This window comes from Astyanax mexicanus, chromosome 6 (assembly GCF_023375975.1).
Source record: "Astyanax mexicanus isolate ESR-SI-001 chromosome 6, AstMex3_surface, whole genome shotgun sequence".
Taxonomy (NCBI): domain Eukaryota; kingdom Metazoa; phylum Chordata; class Actinopteri; order Characiformes; family Acestrorhamphidae; genus Astyanax; species Astyanax mexicanus.
The window spans coordinates 27900448-27919293 of record NC_064413.1 but is presented as its reverse complement, the minus strand read 5'-3'; the positions used below and the strand labels follow the sequence as shown (position 1 = coordinate 27919293).

At 37.7% G+C, this 18846-nt stretch overlaps 1 long non-coding RNA gene across 1 annotated transcript in view; it reads right to left on the bottom strand.

The window, feature by feature from the left end:
- LOC103031659 (uncharacterized) overlaps positions 1-18005 on the bottom strand; it is a 33381-nt gene extending 15376 nt beyond the window's left edge. The window contains exons 1-2 of the long non-coding RNA XR_007439589.1: positions 17844-18005; positions 15391-15569 (exon numbers count right to left, since the gene is read on the bottom strand). This is a non-coding gene — a long non-coding RNA (uncharacterized LOC103031659). The remainder of the gene's footprint in view (positions 1-15390; positions 15570-17843) is intronic.
- Between the last annotated feature and the right edge of the window lie 841 nt (positions 18006-18846).

Sequence of the window (18846 nt, the reverse complement as noted above, 5' to 3'; positions counted from 1 at the left end):
CTGTAAGAATTTAAACAATTCATTGTAATTATTCACTTCAAGTGTTTCAGCCCCAGACATGTACCAAAATTAAGCACTTTACTTTTGACAGTAATTCCTAAAGGCAAACACTTGGATTCAGTCAGAATTAGATTTAAGGATAGGAGGTTATGCCAGAAACCTTGACAGTCGGCACCCTGACAACAAATGACAGGTCAGATACTGCAATGGCAAGAGTATTGTAAGCTAAAACTCTCTTGTTTGTGGCAGTAGATTTTAATGGCATTAATATTATTAGCCAAGGGTCTCAGAGTAGTCCAGCAGTCTAAAGCACTGTCACTGTAATTGGGAGGTCGCTGGTTCGAATCCTGTTCATGTAGCATGCCATCAGCTACCAGAGCCCTGAGAGAGCACAATAGGCCTTGCTCTCTCTGGGTGAAACATAGATGGTGCTCTCTCCCTTCATCACTTCAAAAGGGTGATGTTGATCCGCATAAGGCGTCTGTGAGCTGATGTATCTGAACCGAGTCGCTGCGCTTTCCTCCGAGAGCATTGTGATGCTACTTGGCAATGCTGTATCAGCAGTATCTTCACACTCCTGGTGTTGGGGCTCTCTCTGGGTGGGTAGATGGTGCTCTCTCCCCACATCACTCCAAAGGGTGATGTTGATTAGCACAAGGCGTCTGTGAGCTGATGTATCAGTCGTTGTGCTTTCCTCCGAGCGCGCTGTGATGCTACTTGCAGTTCAAAACCCATTATGTGTCTAAATTCACTTTAGTTTTGTACAGTATATGGCTAATGTAGCAACTAGCAAATGACATCTAATAATCAGGTTTCAAGATGGCTGTCACTATTGTTTTTACCTTGTGTGATCATAAATGTTATATAGTGTCAAAAAACACCAATATGCAGCATATCTCCCTTTTTGATATGCAGTTTGATGGCTGTTTATGATAGCTGAGGATTGCAGTGTTAATTAGCTGCATGATGCTAACTGTTTGTTCCATTATTTGCTCAGCTACATTAGTCTTGCAGCTTCGTAACAAAGCTAAAGAGGCAAACGTGAGACAACAAGCATGCCTCTGTTGATGATTTAGAGTAAGAAATAAGTTAAAATTAATTTGGAAATATTTCTATACAAATGCAGGAGCTGGGGGGCAACTGCCTGGCTCGCTCCGCTCTCTGTTCTCAGCTGCCGTAGATTCGATTGCACCTGCCAGTCAGTGCCACTCCTCCGCCATGTATAATTTATCGCATTTAATTACTGCGCTAGCAGTGACAGCCCCCCACACCGGCTGAGCGCAGCCAGCCCTGCCTCCCACTGCTGGAGGAACAGCTCATTGGCTTTGTAGTCTGATGCATCATCGGCTGTTTTTACCGAGCAGCAGACAAGGCGGCGGATTAGCCCTCCAGGCACACTGCAAATACATTAGCTGCTCTCCCCCTCTCACCACCCTGCCTGCTGCCTCACAAGGCAGGAAGAGGCTCAGGGGAGCGGGGTCGGGGGGTGGGTGTATTGGTGGGGGCCCAGTGCAGTGCCATTCTGGGGAATTTGGAACACCACGGGGATGAGACGCTGCAGAGAAAGCAATGGGATCATTTGATTCTGCTACAGAATCGAGGATAAAACTCTTCTTTCTGACTGTTGAATGAGGTCTCTTCAGTAGGATGGAAGTCTCAGAAAGGATACAGTGGAACTGGGTAATGAGGCAAGCCATGGCACAGCTATGAGGCTATAAAAGAACAGCGGAACAGTAGGGTTGGTGTAATGCATACTTAGGGAATATCATTGTGTCTCATGCTGAATGTGTGTGCGGAATTCAATGCAAGGCCTACTCAGACTTGCTAATCATCATTCAACACTGTGAACCCAATAGTCAGAAAGAATGAGGTGACTTGCTCATTTTCCTTTCTGCAACCATATCACCTTCAACAACTATACAAATTAGAACTCATCCAACCTAAATAATCATTTAAATTCCATATTTGGCCAAGGTTTATGACAAAATCTTCTATTGGAACAATATTTGTGCATTAAAAGGCTTTTGTGAGAAGCTCAATGGTGTGATTGCATGTGTGCCCAAACTGGGCCTCACCCTGAGTTGGCACTACAGCAGGTGCGTTAACACTTCATTCTAGCAGGCTGTGAAGTCCAGACCCTCTCTGCCAAATATGAAACCTGTTGTGGTTGTCATAGTTGGACAGCCACTCTCTTGGCCTTGTGTGTGACTAGCAGTGCTGTTCCTCCCAGTCAATGTAAAATATATATACAGCTCTCGAAAAAAATAAGAGACCAGTTAAAAATGATACGTTTGAAAACCTCTGGAATAAATTCAAAAGGAAGATGGATGATCTCAAGCTATCAAACCAAGCTGAACTGCTTGAATTTTTTGCACCAGGAGTGGCATAAAGTTATCCAAAAGCAGTGTGTAAGACTGGTGGAGGAGAACATGCCAAGATCCATCAAAAAATGTGATTTCAGCCAATTTTCATTTTCTGCAAATAAATGCTCTAAATGACAATATTTGTATTCAGAATTTGGGAGAAATACTGTCTGTAGTTTATAGAATAAAACAATAATATTCATTTTACTCAAACATATACCTATAAGTAGCAAAATCAGAGAAATTGATTCAGAAACTGAAGTGTATATACCAAATACAAAATGCACCAAAACCTGATTTGCCTTCTGGGGAAAAAAATAAACTGTCTATTTTACCTTAGTAACTATGCCAATTAAAGTGCCAGTAAGAACCGAATAGTGTAAAGACAAAAATGCCCAATACAGCTTTGGCTATAAAAAAACTTCATGTGTGATATATGTATAAATCTTTTTTCTCTTTGTCATCTACTGATGTATAAAAGTTATTTTATAGTTTATACTGGTGCACTATTAGTGATTTGGGTTTTAATTGCGCCTTTCATTTTTGGTTAAAAGGTTAGCACCACAGTTCCGCTGCCAACCATCCATAAATTAAGAATAAAGACTCAGTGGAAGTTCACTATAGATGCATATGACAGAATTGAACATATTTTAGTTGGTTTGGCACACCACATATGTTTCATGATCCACTATAAAACAGTCCACACTGCATGCTCTAAACTGTTTTGTTTTTTTTTTATCTTCTGAGAATGCTCCTTACTGCAGCAGACTGTAGATAATAACTGTAAATGCTGCCTAGAGGACCATAGCTTAATTTAAAAACTAAAGATCTTAAATTAAAATTAAAATTAAATTAAATATCCTTGAATCAGTCCAGATACGGACCCCCCGGACCAGATCAGGACATCTCTACTCTAGATACAAATAAAAGGGTGATAAAGAAAGGCAAAGTGAAGCATGTGAACAAGTACAACAGCTGAGAGTGATCAGCATATATAGGTGATGAGGAAAGAGCAGCCCAGTAGCCTCTGACCCTGGGATAGCTACAGGCAGAACCAGAGGTTACAACAACAGCTATTCACAAAGCTTAGCTGCTCACTGGTTTAATCGAGCATGTGATGAAAGCATGTGGACTTCAAAAGCCCTACATGGGAAATTGGGTTTTACTGCTCATCCAACCTGCCGTTTTGCTGTCTTCCCTCCAGCGCTCTCGCAACTCTGCCAATCCAACAGAGGCCTGCACATGTGGAGCATTTTAACACATTCTCACAGGTCCCCTTTCCAAAAACCCTGAAGTGTGAATTTTACCAACGACTGCAACTGTACTACTAGTAACAATAACAAAGAAGGACTGCATAATACATTGTTCATTAGCCAATGTCACAACATTGGCCTTTACAGTAGTGATATTTCTTTGGCTTAATTTTATTTATTATTTAAAGTTTTCATTATAGTGATGCGCTTAAGTTTTTATGAGTTTTTTTTTTTTTTTTTTTTTGCTGAAACCTAAACTAAACAAAATGAAACATTTGGCATAAGGCTGAAAAACAAACACATTTTTATCAGGTTTTCAAACCTTTTAACCTTTTAACACGCAGGCATTTTTATAAATTGTCTGCCTTATATTACACGCCTAAATCTTGAGGATTTCTATTCAAGTATTTTATAAAAAGAAGTTTCATGTTTGATAAGAAATGTTCCTAAAATTCTAATTGTAATTGTAATAGAAAAGATTGAAAAATATATGAAAGTAAATCTGCAATTGTCAAAATATATTGTATTAAAATTATAAAATCAATATTTCCTGATTTTAAAATCAGGAAATAATCAACCAACAATGAGTGAACAGACAACTTCTCAGAGTTTCCTGTAGGAGAATATACGGGACAAATCCTGTTAAGAGTTTAAAGAAAATGCAATTACAGAACTACAGCTTATTTAACACTAAACATGTTATCGTCCCTGCAGACGTAACAAAAGAGCACAATATGATCTAAAACACATTTAAACTTGTGAGCAGACCCTGAACAGACTTTAAATAAACTCTAAAATGTCACTAATCAGCACTGGTCTGACTTACCCCTTAGACTAAATTTAATTCTAAATTGACCTTAACGAAATTTTTGAGTTGTAATATGAGTTAAGAAGCCTAAATTCCAACTGTATTTTTCTGAGCTGGATTACTCACAGATAGTTGATGGCAGGTGGCAGAAAACATCAATGAATGGTTTATTGTGTTCTGTAATCATTCAGAATAATTCCTACGCATCCTAGAGCAATCTATGTGGGTGTTTGGATTCATAAAGGCCACCAGATCAACAAGAAATATGCATTTTTGTGTATGATCTTTGTTTGCATCACAGTAATGTTTCATCAGTGTGGGTTTAATATATTTTAGAAGGCAAATCCCAATTGCAGTATGCAGCAATATAAATTCAACATGGCATACAATTCATAACATGCAGCCCTGCAGCATTACTGAATCTGTGTATATGTCCAAACATTCACTACATGGAGTGCGTGTTTCTGTTTATTAGTCTTCCTGTGGCCTTTGATTGTGCATTACATATCAGCATGGAAGATTCTCTACTAAGCACCATACCAAACAGCAAAGATTGTTGAAAGAATATAAAAACATACATTTGCACATCCTTTCCCTAATATATATATATATATATATATATATATATATATATATATATATATATATATATATATATATATATATTGTATGCCATGTTGAATTTATATTGTTGCATACTGCAATTGGGATTATACACAACCCAGTATGGGGTTCAATTCCTGCAGTGCTCAGCCCAATTCCACCCTTTGCATCTCCAATGCCAGGCATGGCTAAGCCAGGCACATTCACAGTGCATTCCTTAAGCAGCTGTTATAACAGAGCTGTGAGAGAAAGCACACCTCTCTGGAACAGCTACGGCCATGTCAGTCCATCAGAGGACTGCTGCAGCCTTTCCAAGACATGCTGCTCGACTAACAAACCCGCATGCCTGAGTGTACATGTCATTATCCTGCACACTGCCGGAGCCAAGGCCAACACAGCACAAATCATTAACATCAACAGAACCAGGGCTTTGCCCTCTACTGTTAACACAGCCATCTACAGGTATGAGTAAAAATACAATAAAGCCTTAAAAAGCATCAATTGTGGCAATTTGTATAAACCCAGGTGATTGGCTGTGTGTACAGTAAATACATTTATCGACAATAAAAGAATTACACACCAAGAATAAGCTGTTTGAATGTAATGAAATATTATATGTGTGATACAATACACACAATTATATTTTACATCTTAGATAGATAGATAGATAGATAGATAGATAGATAGATAGATAGATAGATAGATAGATAGATAGATAGATAGATAGATTTCCTTTTTGGCTTGCTTCACTCTTTCGTTTCTTTGATTTAACTATGGGTGAATGAGCTACTGAGCTCTGAGTTTCCCCTTCTGAAGTCTCCATTGCTCCACCAGCCCCACACGTTCAGTAAAACTGAGCCGGATCCTCTTTCTGAGGCTGTACATGTGACATAAGTACGTAAAGACACGTGACGTGGCCAAAAGAACTCCTGCTAAAGCGACCCGACACCACAGTTTTTAGAAGGAATACATTAGGCTTAGCAGGGAAGGTCGTTTCAGCACACTGTACAATTAAACACAATATTTTGTCTGTTCTCCACTCAGAAATGCTTAACTTTCAGTTAAGAAACAAAATAATAAGGACTGTCACTTGCCAGCAATGTTATTTTATTTTGTATTCTGTTTATTGTGCGTTGGCTGTTGTCTAGATTCTATTCAGTCAATGGCGCATCTTGGTTTTCTGTTACCAAGATGATACGCCAGAAATTTAGGTAACACTTTACTTAGATGGTCCATTTGATGGCATCGTTGATGCTGAACTGACATTTAACTAACATTCAACTGAGTGTTTATTAACTGCAACTTAACCATATGTTGAATGGAAATGCTTCAAAATAAAACATAACCCTACACCTAACCCTAACCTTAACCATTAATCAACCCTAGAATCTAACCCTACACCTAACCCTAACCTTAATCAACCCTAAAATCTAAACTTACACCTAACCCTAACCTTAACCCTTAATCCACCCTAAAATCTAACCCTACACTTAACCCTAACCTTAACCCTAATCAACCCTGAAATCTAACCCTACAGATAACCCTAACCTTAACCCTTAATCAACCCTAAAATCTAACCCTACACCTAACCTTAACCCTTAATCCACCCTAAAATCTAACCCTACACTTAACCCTAACCTTAACCCTTAATCAACCCTGAAATCTAAACCTACAGATAACCCTAACCTTAACCCTTAATCAACCCTAAAATCTAACCCCACACCCAACCCTAACCTTAACCCTTAATCAACCCTAAAATCTAACCCTACACTTAACCCTAACCTTAACCCATAATCAACCCTAAAATCTAACCCCACACCTAACTCTAACCCTAACCCTTAAGCAACCCTAAAATCTAACCTTACACTTAACCCTAACCTTAACCCTTAATCAACCCTAGAATCTAACCCCACACCTAACTCTAACCTTAACCCTTAATCAACCCTAAAATCTAACCCTACACCTAACCCTAACCCTTACTCAATCCTAAAATCTAACCCTACACCTAACCCTAACCCTTAATCAACCCTAAAATCTAACCCTACACCTAACCCTAACCTTAACCCTTAATCAACCCTAAAATCTAACCCTACACTTAACCCTAACCTTAACCCTTAATCAACCCTGAAATCTAACCCTACAGATAACCCTAACCTTAACCCTTAATCCACCCTAAAATCTAACCCTACACTTAACCCTAACCTTAACCCTTAATCAACCCTGAAATCTAACCCTACAGATAACCCTAACCTTAACCCTTAATCAACCCTAAAATCTAACCCCACAACCAACCCTAACCTTAACCCTTAATCAAACCTAAAATCTAACCCTACACCTAACCCTAACCTTAACCCATAATCAACCCTAAAATCTAACCCCACACCTAACTCTAACCCTAACCCTTAAGCAACCCTAAAATCTAACCTTACACTTAACCCTAACCTTAACCCTTAATCAACCCTAAAATCTAACCCTACACCTAACCCTAACCCTTAATCAATCCTAAAATCTAATCCTACACCTAACCCTAACCTTAACCCTTAATCAACCCTAAAATCTAACCCTACACCTAACCTTAACCCTTAATCAACCCTAAAATCTAACCCTACACTTAACCCTAACCTTAACCCTTAATCAACCCTAAAATCTAACCTTACACTTTACCCTAACCTTAACCCTTAATCAACTCTAAAATCTAACCCTACACTTTACCCTAACCTTAACCCTTAATCAATCCTAAAATCTAATCCTACACCTAACCCTAACCTTAACCCTTAATCAACCCTAAAATCTAACCCTACACCTAACCTTAACCCTTAATCAACCCTAAAATCTAACCCTACACTTAACCCTAACCTTAACCCTTAATCAACCCTAAAATCTAACCTTACACTTTACCCTAACCTTAACCCTTAATCAACTCTAAAATCTAACCCTACACTTTACCCTAACCTTAACCCTTAATCAACCCTAAAATCTAACCCTACACCTAACCCTAACCTTAACCCTTAATCAACCCTAAAATCTAACCCTACACTTAACCCTAACCTTAACCCTTAATCAACTCTAAAATCTAACCCTACACTTTACCCTAACCCTAACCTTAATCAACCCTAAAATCTAATCTTACACTTTACCCTAACCTTAACCCTTAATCAACCCTAAAAATCTAACCCTACACCTAACCCTAACCTTAATCAACCCTAAAATCTAACCCTACACCTAACCTTAACCATTAATCAACCCTAAAATCTAACCCTACATTTAACCCTAATCTAAACTTTAAATCTAACTCTAAATCCAATGCTAAAATGTTAAGATTAGAGTTTGGGTTAGAGTTGGATGTTGGGTTATATTCAATAGAGAATCATTTACTTTCACCTTTCAGTTCAGTTGCATTTAATAGACATGCAGTTGAATGTTAGTTGAATGTCAGTTGAGCATCATCAGATGGACCAAATGGACCCCAATTAATTAAACAATGCAGGTAGAAGGGAAGAAAACATATTGTCAACGATGTGTAACATAGCAATGAGCATTGCAACACGCCTTGTAGAAGGTGTAAGATAAGTGTGTTAAAAGTACACATATTGATGTACATATAAAAAAGAAAATGTGATGCACAGCTATGCCTCAACAACAGAAAGGTCAAGTTATAGATTAATATGAAATATATATAAAAAACACATGAGTGTGGAGACAAAGTCCAACTCCACCCTCCCAGGATGGACAGTCAGTGCTGAGATTAACCTGGGTTATATCAGAGTGATGAAATGCGGAAAGAGCTAAAAATGACTTCATGCAGGCCTTGCCAGGAAGATACCCCGTGTCTGGTCATCCATTTGCTTAGCCCTGCATCACTAATGCAATGTTATGACTACTGATTAATTTATAAGAAGACGGGAACTTTCCTTTCTGGGATACATTCTGCTCCCAAGTGGGCCGAGATGATTATTCCTGTGCCTCGGACTCGGGCAGTGTTACATGGTCAGCAGACAGGGGAGAAGAGGACATTTGTAGAGCTTACCCTTGTATTCTCAGTGGGTCAGCATGGATGACTAAACTAAACAGAGCATCTCCCAGGCTTACACAGCAGCAGTGTGTCAGCCTTCCCAGATTCTCAATTCATTAGACATGCAAACAAGGCCAGGGGAGGCTGAACATTCCCTCCCTTTCACATGCTTCCCTCTCTCTCTCTCTCTCTCTCTCTCTCTCTCCCCCGTTTTTCCCTCTGTGAAACTGCTGTGACCTTATGTGGCAATCTGCGATGAGTTGGTGGGTATGTCTCAATTGTTTCTGTAATATTTAGACTAATCCTGCCTTTCCAACATCTGTCTCACAGATTACTTACATTATTACAGATAAAATTGTAAATAAAAATAATTGTACTGTTAAGCCGATACTATAGAGCAATAGCTACTAAAAACAAAAATTGAACCCCAGCTTCGGGCTGCATGATATAGGATAAATTTAACATTGCAAATGTTCTTTTTTGAATGATATATATTGCAATATTATACAATGCCGGGCCCAAGAGCTGAGTCAGCAGCAAGGACTCAAAACCCGAGAAAAACAGCAAAACAACAGTAATCGGCCCTTTAATCAGGCATTTACATGACTTTTTAAAAGGTCCATATAAGCATTTTTGGGGATTAAAAGCCTGAATTCAGCTGTAACTGGAAATATCTGCGCAAAACTATGCTGGACTGACGTGTGTTTACAAGCACGTGCCCAACCATGTGGATGGAGGCCATGCGGTTACCTCGTGTTTACTCCTGCCCCCCCTTGCGCTCCCCCTTCCCCTTGTGCTACCCCTCCCGCTTCTCAGGCAGCAGCAACCTGTCACTTACACAGACACAGAGACAGCGCTGTGTATCTACTTCTTGTGTCAAGAATCAAAACATTGCAAAATGAGGTGCATGTCCTGCGATGTAACTATTGCGCATTTACACATCGCAATAATGATGCTTAAATGTTATATCAGGCAGCTCCACTCCAGCTAATTTTTTTAGTTAATAATTCATATTTTGATCGTTAAATGCCTGCACAAATTCAGAAATGTAATGTCCCATTCCTCTTTAACCCACCGTTAGATCACACTCGAACTCCAAATATTCACGTCACCTCACCTTGAGCCCAGTGGACAGTGTTTAACCTTACTCACAAGATAACACCTCACAACATATACAAGTGTGGGCATTTCCAAGCTTTCTCCTATGCCAAAACAAGTCATGTTTAATCAATGACTTTAGGCTTGTCACTGTATTACATATTATTTTAATTTTTTTATTAGGTGTCCCTGTAGTGTTTGTTAGTTAAGTCTGAGAACTGAATTTGGGTGTTTCACGTTTGGTATCATATTCCAGAACATAATGTAAATTAATGATTATTTTATTGTTTTATTATCAGCAAAAATGTAGAGAGTATTTATGTAAGGGCAAATTTAGCTTGGAGAGCATTTTTTTTTTAGATCATTCATGACCTTGATCAATGGTTTATATTTTATCTTAAATGTCTTTATTATGTTCATGTTTTCCTTGGAACTTTGTTTTAAGCCCAATTCGGACAGGATTAGTTTCTTAGGGGGTCCTAGGGTAATTTTCTCTTTTATGGGGGGTACTCTGTGATTTTATTCCCGTCTGAAACGACCATGTCCTCTGAGAAAATTACAGGCTGAACTACCTACTGAGTTTCATCACTTCATGTTTAATAAAAAAGCTATTTGTCAACTGCCACGCACCATAATAACACTTTGGGTTCACGTCTCCACAGAGATCCATGTTAAACACAACAGCGAGTGGAAATGGAGGAGCTACTGAACGCGATGTCATGTGACAGAGAAAGCCAAATAACTTACCGGTCCAGTTACCGTTTTTTTTTTTTTTTTTTTTATCACTGAGTAGAAGTGTGAAATATTTTTCACAGTCCCCCTGAGAAACTAATCCCAGGGCTTTTAAAACATTTACTAATACTAATAACAAAAACAGACTTATACAGTAACCAAATAACAGAGAGAGGATCTATCATTCTGTCTATCATCAGTGCATTCCACAGTAACATTTGATGAATGGTTTTAAAAAGATAGGTATAATAAAATATCTATATTTTATGCAATATGCTCCGATGTGTTGTCAGCCAATGCACAGATATTTTATTAGGCCGTCTGCTTTGGGACGCAGATGTTGCGGTGTATTAGAGGAACTTATTTCTTCCAGGATAATCACATCTTTCCTATATAATCTCCGCTGCTGGCAGACACAATAACACTGTTAGCACTCTTAGCTGTTATTTGCTGTTTAGCAGGCGGTGAGGATTGAGGGGTCATAACCTCTTGCCCGGACGGAACGGTCTGCTGACAATAGATGCTGATTTATCCACAGCATAATCCCTAAACTGGGCGTATAAAGATTTTACTGGATAAGCTTCGGGTTTTGTGTATGCAAAGGTGCAGTGTGTTCCAGAGGTACTACTTGAGTGTTATATTAGCTTGTTTAAAAAAAATCTACAATAGAGCTGTGTAATACTGGAAAATAAATGGCGTTGTGATATTTTGTTGTTCAGCGATAAATATTTTGATATAAAAAAGATGCAGTCATTTTTTGCTAAGGAAAGTCAGTAATCGAACATACTGTGATTATTAATTAACCCCTGGTGTATTCACAAATACACAGATTTCTGGTAGATACCTCATGGAAAATGAGAAGACTGTGCATTTTACTTTTTTATGTAAAGCAACAATAAAAGATTAAAAAACTTGAACTTGACATGATTTTTCATGTCTTGCAATATAATTATTACCCATAGATACACTGAGATGACTCGAGCTGTCATTGTAACCATTTTCTTGCTCCATAGAAATATTTGCAATAAGTGATATTATTGTCAATTTCAGATTTTTTTATTGTTTAGCATAATAATGCTAATATATAAGTATTTTAATTTAATAAAAATCAAATTAACTTACAAATATATCGACGTTGGAAATGGAATATGAAAATGTTTTTAAATTCATTAAATTCATAATACATAATAATAGAATAAAGCCACTGTTTTTAAATGACTGAGCTGGACTCCGCTTAAAAATGATGCGTTTCTTTGATTGATTTTACCAAACTGAAAACCTATGAAATATAATCAAGAGGAAGATGGATGATCACAAGCCATCAAACCAAGCTAAACTCCTTGAATTTTGCACCAGGAGTGATGTAAAATTATCCAAAAGCAGTGTGTAAGACTGGAGGAGGAGAACATGCCAAGATGCAAAAAAACTGTGATTAAAAACCGGGGTTATTTCACAAAATATCAAATGTTGATTTTTGAACTCTTTATAAAACATAATATGAACTTATTTTATTTGCATTATTTGAGCTCTGCATCTTTTTTTTGTTATTTCAGCCATTTTTTCCATTTTCTGCAAATAAATGCTCTAAATAACAATATTTTTATTTGAAATTTGGGAGAAGTTTTTCATGTAGTTTATAGAATAAAACAACAGTGTTCATTTTACTCAAAGATATGCCTATAAATAGCAGAATCAGAGAAACTGAATGTGAAGAAAGAAACTGAAGTGGGCTCTTATTTTATTGTATGAGAAGTTGATAACTGTCGATAATTGTACTGTAACTATTGTGACTGCTCAAGTGATTTTAATACATGTTGAAACAATGGTGAATGATAGAATAATTGAAGCTGTGAATGGCAAAAAAAAGAAGTTTCCTATATATTCAATTGACTGGCAAAATGGGCCTTTTAAAACTACAGTGTACAATAATTACCAAACATGCCAATGGCCAAAAAGAAGTACTGAGAAAATGTGTATGTGTGTGTGAATAAAAGAGAGAGAGAGAGAGAGAGAGAAAGAGCTCTCCCGGAGTGAAGTCATAAAGAAATAATTTACTCTGGTCGCTGTCCCTGGCTCCGTTTTAGCACACATTTTCACTTATCTTGAGGCCGCAGGCACCGGGGAGCAAAACTAAGCCTGATATTCCTCTTTGGTTCTTGAGCTGACCACAGGCGCTGGGCGAATCTGAAAGGTAGGCTGTCATGACAATTGGTAATGCTGGCCTAAAGAGTGCGGCTGTGCCAAAGCACATTCATAATCAGGAGGGAATGAGAAGAACTCGGCACAATGAGAGGAATGAGAAGAATGGTGGAGATGTGAGACCTTTCTTCAGCTTCTTTTTTCAAACAGTGTACAGTTACGCTCAGAGCCGGAGCATAATGGTGATATCATTCAGTCGGCTGTGCAATCTCTGCAGTTTACAGAATGACTCACGCAGGGCAGACAGAGGTTACGGCGGGGGACGGCTCATCACCGGCTCAGTCAGATGCGTGATCATCACCTTCTGGAATTCTCTACATCGCCTGGAAACCTCTAACGACTCTTACTGTACTATTAAGATTAGAAATAGACAATACCATTCAAATCACGACTTCAATTGGCCGTTCTAATGATGTAAGACATCTCCAATAAGCCTAATAAGACTTTAATCTCCCTCTCACTCATGCCTCACTATTCTATTCCCAATGCTACACTATTTTCACACACATACTGTACATATATGCACACACACTGCATTTTTACACCACCATCTATCGCTGCATGCCGTTCATTCAATGTGGCCGTCACCACGTGTGCACTGGCACACCAACCGAGTGCATGCGAGTGAGTGCAGGGATGAGGGGGATTGTGGGTGTGGCTGTGGGTGGTCACTGGCAGCTTGCAATGGCTCCCGCTCACATTTCATTGGCTCCTAATGACATCATGGACGGATGCTGTAATGCCAGAGACACACAACTTGTAGGATGAAAAGCACAGCAGCACACTGAAGGAGTAGGAGCTGGGATTTGTTTGATCAATCAACCCAATTCAATAGGTGATACGTTTATAAGCTGGAAATGGATTTATTTGGGGGGGTTCGGACATTTCTGTAAAGAAAGCAGAGCCTTTGCTCTCTCTAGCAAACCAACCCTGAGACGCTGTCCAGCTCCACTCCTGCTGAAAAACATTGCACCACTAATTTAAACAGGGAAAATGAGTTGATGAGAATCACTTTTTTTTCTAGCCCCAGCTGATAAAATTTGTCTTTGTCTATCTTCGTGCCCCATGATTAAGATGTAGAATTCTGTCTACATTCATTCTGCTGGACAAGAGTTTTACTTTAAGTTAGAGTAGATACTAATGACAAACAGTAAAAAAAAAAAAAAAAACATAGAAATGCAGTGGAACTACTAAATACATTCAGAGTCTAAAAGTCTGGAGACTGACAAAAGATTAATCTGTTTTAGGAATCCTTTTGTTTTAAAAATTAAACAAAAAAAACAATTAAACTGACCCCCAAAAAAGTTTAAACTTAACTTAAAAATTCTAATAATTAAAATAAATAAAAGAACTAAAACAGAAGTGAGGAAAAAGAAGATTCCTTGTAATTACACTTGAAGTGTCATTTGAACTTGCCCAAAAATGCACAAATCCCCCCAAAAAGTTACATTTAAATACAATATACAGCTCTAGAAAAAATGAATAGACCACTTCAGTTTCTGATTCAGTTTCTCTGATTTTGCTATTTATAAGTATATGTTTGAGTAAAATGAAAGAATAAATATAAATATATAAAGAACAGACAACATTTCTCCCAAATTCCAAATAAAAATATTGTCATTTAGAGCATTTATCTGCAGAAAAGGGAAATGGCTGAAATAACAAAAAAAGATGCAGAGCTTTCAGACCTTATATGATGCAAAGAAAACAAGTTCAGAGTTCAGAAATCAATATTTGATATTATGTGGAATAACCCTGGTTTTTAATCACAGTTTTCATGCATCTTGGCATGTTTTCCTCCACCAGTCTTACACACTGCTTTTGGATAACTTTATGCCACTCCTGGTGCAAACATCCAAGCAGTTCAGCTTGTTTTGGTGGCTTATGATCATCCATCTTCCACTTGATTATATTTCAGAGGATTTCAATTTGGTAAAATCAAAGAAACTCATCATATTTAGTTGGTCTCTTTTTTTTTTTTACCAGAGCTGTATATATTAAAGTAAATATGAGTACTTGTATTACCTTTGAAACATGACCCACTGTCATATTCCATTGATGCTTTTAGTTTGATCTTTCACTTAATCAAGTTAAAATCAATGTTGCATAAGTAATATACTATATATTATTGTTTTCATTACATGAACAAGGTCTTATGGAATGTCCCATATTAAATAGATGCTTACGGTCTAGGGCCTGTAAGAATCAATGTCCAACCGTTTTGCACACATATCAATTCAATATAATAAATCAAGTCAGAGTGGATACCATTGTGAATAAAAAGAAACAATTTTAAAGAATCAATCAATCATGTATACTTACCGAGATTGGCATCTATTTGGTGTGTAGAAATGGTAAAGTAATCCAATAGAAAAGCAGTATCCCAATCAGGAAGAGTAATCCTAGCAGTGCTGCCGTGCAAAAGTCATTATTATCCAAAATCCAAAAGTTGAACACAGGTGTCCCGATCGTCATTAAGTTTTCTTCTGGGTCCCATAGATCTGTAACAAACAACAACTTTAAATTCATCTTTTTCACACTTATTGTGACTGAGGAGGGAAAGTTATCTCAGTTGCTAACTTGAGCAGCGTGGTGTGAAGAGACAGAGGGGATGTGCTTTAGCCTGAAGAGCTCACTTTCATTTTTATAAACATTTGGAGTATACTCTCAGCCACAGCCATATGAACAAGTCAAACTCCATATTTCGAGGCTAGAACAATTCCACAAATGTTTAGCATTTTACACAATAACATATTGTCTGCATTTTATACACATCTAAAAGTTAAAACTCTAAAACCTTTAACAGTTGTTAAACAAAAAAAGTGTAATTTAAGTTAAGATTATGGATCAGATTCAATTCTATTCAGAAAAATTGTTTTGAATACGATATATAAAGCATTATGCTGATGGATAATTTTGACTTTTTAAATAAGAAATTTTTAAACAAAACCTTTAAACGAAAAACATCCAAGACACTTAAATAAGTTTTATCCTTATTCAATCTCTCTTTAAGTTTCTATGAGTCAGTTAAAGGAACGTGGTGGATTCAGACAAAATACTCACTGCAGTGTTTGGGTAACATCAGTTCAGTGTTTTGTCTGGTTTGTGAGCATGTTTGGAGCTGGTGCAGAACAAACTTCAAGTTAAGAGTTTGAGATAGATTAAATATTATGGAAAATGGAAGACATTAGGACATCATCACAGGTGATGAACAATTATGAAAGGTTTTAAGTTTTAAGTTTTTTTGAAATGCTGTACATTCTCTTTACAGTGTCTTTTCTCAATTATTTTTTTTTCTTTATAATATATTTCTATACTATTTATAGCATAGAAGTAGTGTGGGAGTGTGGGTATATATGCTTAGTTTGGAAAGTTTAGAAAGTTGTCAACGTAATCAAATTTGGGATTTTTATTATTATAAATTGTTGACTGTCTGGCTCAGACTAAGTTACAAGTTTAAGAGTAAAATAAGCCTAATAAAGAGTAACATATTTTGCTTATCATTCTTCATAATAAAGCACCAAACCAGTGCAGGGTCATGTGCTTAGCTTGGAAAGTTTAGAAAGTTGATAATATTTTTTTATTTAAAAGTGGTGACTGCCTGCTTCAGACTGGGTTACATGTTTTATTTATATGCATAGTAAAAAGTAAAATATTTGACATGTTTTAGTATTACTACTAGATAGAAGCTGTATTATTTTGCTACACATTTCTAAATACAACTTTTTTCCATTAATAAAAGTTCTCTAAATGTTGTCCTTCAGTACATCAAGACTCTTTGTACATTACGCATTTATTTATTCTTATTTTGTTTCTTTTCTAAGTTTCTATGAGAGAAAGAGAAAAAGTTAAAGGAAAATTGTGGATTTGCTTTTGGTTTAGTTTTGGTGAAACTAAAAAGTGTGTTATGTGAAGTTATGTGAATGTGTTTTTGCAGCAGGTTCAGAACAAAGGAAAAGGCGAGTGTGTAGAATGTGAGAGTGTGTGTGTAGTCAGTGTGAGTGTGTGCGCACTGCTCCAACTTCTTCAACAAAGGAGCCGGCGGCGGCTTGTTGTACCTGTTGCTCATCTGCAGATTTTCTTCTCGGTGTTCTGAAGATCGGGTCTTCACGAGAGTCCACAAAAGTGAAGAAAAGGGCGGTTTAGGTCCGTATGTGTTTTTTATTTTATTTTATTTTTTAACATCACTATGAGAAATGAGCTACATGCTGTAGGTTACAGTAAGGGCTGGGCAAAGTCTTACAGCAACTCGCGAGCTCTATACTGTCCCTAACGTAGAATTTCCCAAACAAATGTAAAATAGAAACTCTAACACTGAAAAAATAAAATCTCAGCTCGTATTTTTAATTTTTTTGCATCGAACTTCTACTTTGTTTCGATGATCAACTTTGACAGCTGCGCGTGTGTAGCCTGTGTGCTCGTGCGTCATGATCCCAGTCCCACAAAGAAACGACGAAAACAACAAACAAAAGAAAAAGAGAACAAACTAACGCAATAAAACCTTTTTGAACAGATCGTCTCCCATAATGCTGCTGGCAGTAATCCAGGTGTGGATGTGGAAAAAGTTCTAATTGGAGGAGCATCCCAAAAAGCTGCTGCTGCGTTTCCCTGAAAGCTGCTGCTGCTGCTGCCGGACAAAGGAAAGCTCTCCAAGTTTGCGCGCTGACGCACCAACTCTGAGAGAAGTTTTACACCCCCGCCCCCCTCTCCAAAACTCATCCCGCACCGCGCAAACCCTCCAAGCCTGCTGTCTGCGCGGGAGATCACGCACTCACCTGCGGGCTCTGAGGAGATCCGGGCTCCTGGCTGAAGTTAGTTGGAAGCTGGACTGTGGGGGAAGAAGTCGTGTTGGTGCTGCTCTGCTGGCTGTGTTGATGGCTCCCTTTGTCTACACGTGTGAAGTGAAGTGGGGTGGAGGGGGGGGGGGGGGGGGGTGTACTGTAGCTCGGCCGCGCCTTCTTCACTTCACTCCCAGTCCCGCCCAGCGCGTGCAGCGGCTCCAACTGCAAAACAAAGAGCCAAAGAGCGGGGGGACTTATTACAGGATAAGCCCCCCATCCCCCCCCCCCCCCCAAGCTCGACCACCCCGCAGCCACTACTCCTCTCCAACAAAGAAAACACGCACCACCAGAACTTACAGCAGCACCACCACAACCATCCCATACCACGCGCGCGTGCTTCATCCCCAACAACAAACTCAACCCACTTACAATAGTTTCCTTCCTTTCTGAAGTTTTCTTAAATATATGTTTTTTATTTATTAACTTATTTGTTTTATCATTGTTTTAACTTCTTGATTATCATCGTGTCTGGAGTGAATTTTGTGCCAAAAGTTTTACGCAAAAAAAAAAAAATAAAAAATAAAAAATAAATAAATTTAAAGAATCAAAAAGGAAAAACTGTTTGTTGCAAAATCAAAAGAGAAAAAAAACAAATATATAAATGAATCAACCAACCTTACAATGGGGGTGGCCCTCATTAACAATATACCCCAGCAAAAAATGTAAACAAAATAAATAAACAATAATAAAAAAACAGCATTTTAAAAAGATATATAAGATTTGATTTAAAAAAAAGATATAAAACAATTAAGGTAAAAAGAAAAGAATTTAAGTTTAGGAATCATAAAATCATATGTAAAAAAAAAAGCAAAGATAATAAAACTAATAAAATGCAACTACAGATGAATAAATAAAACCTATCCCATAAAAGAGTGAAATGTATATAAACAAAAAACAGTAATAAAAAAGAAAGAAACAATAAAAGAAATGTGAAAAA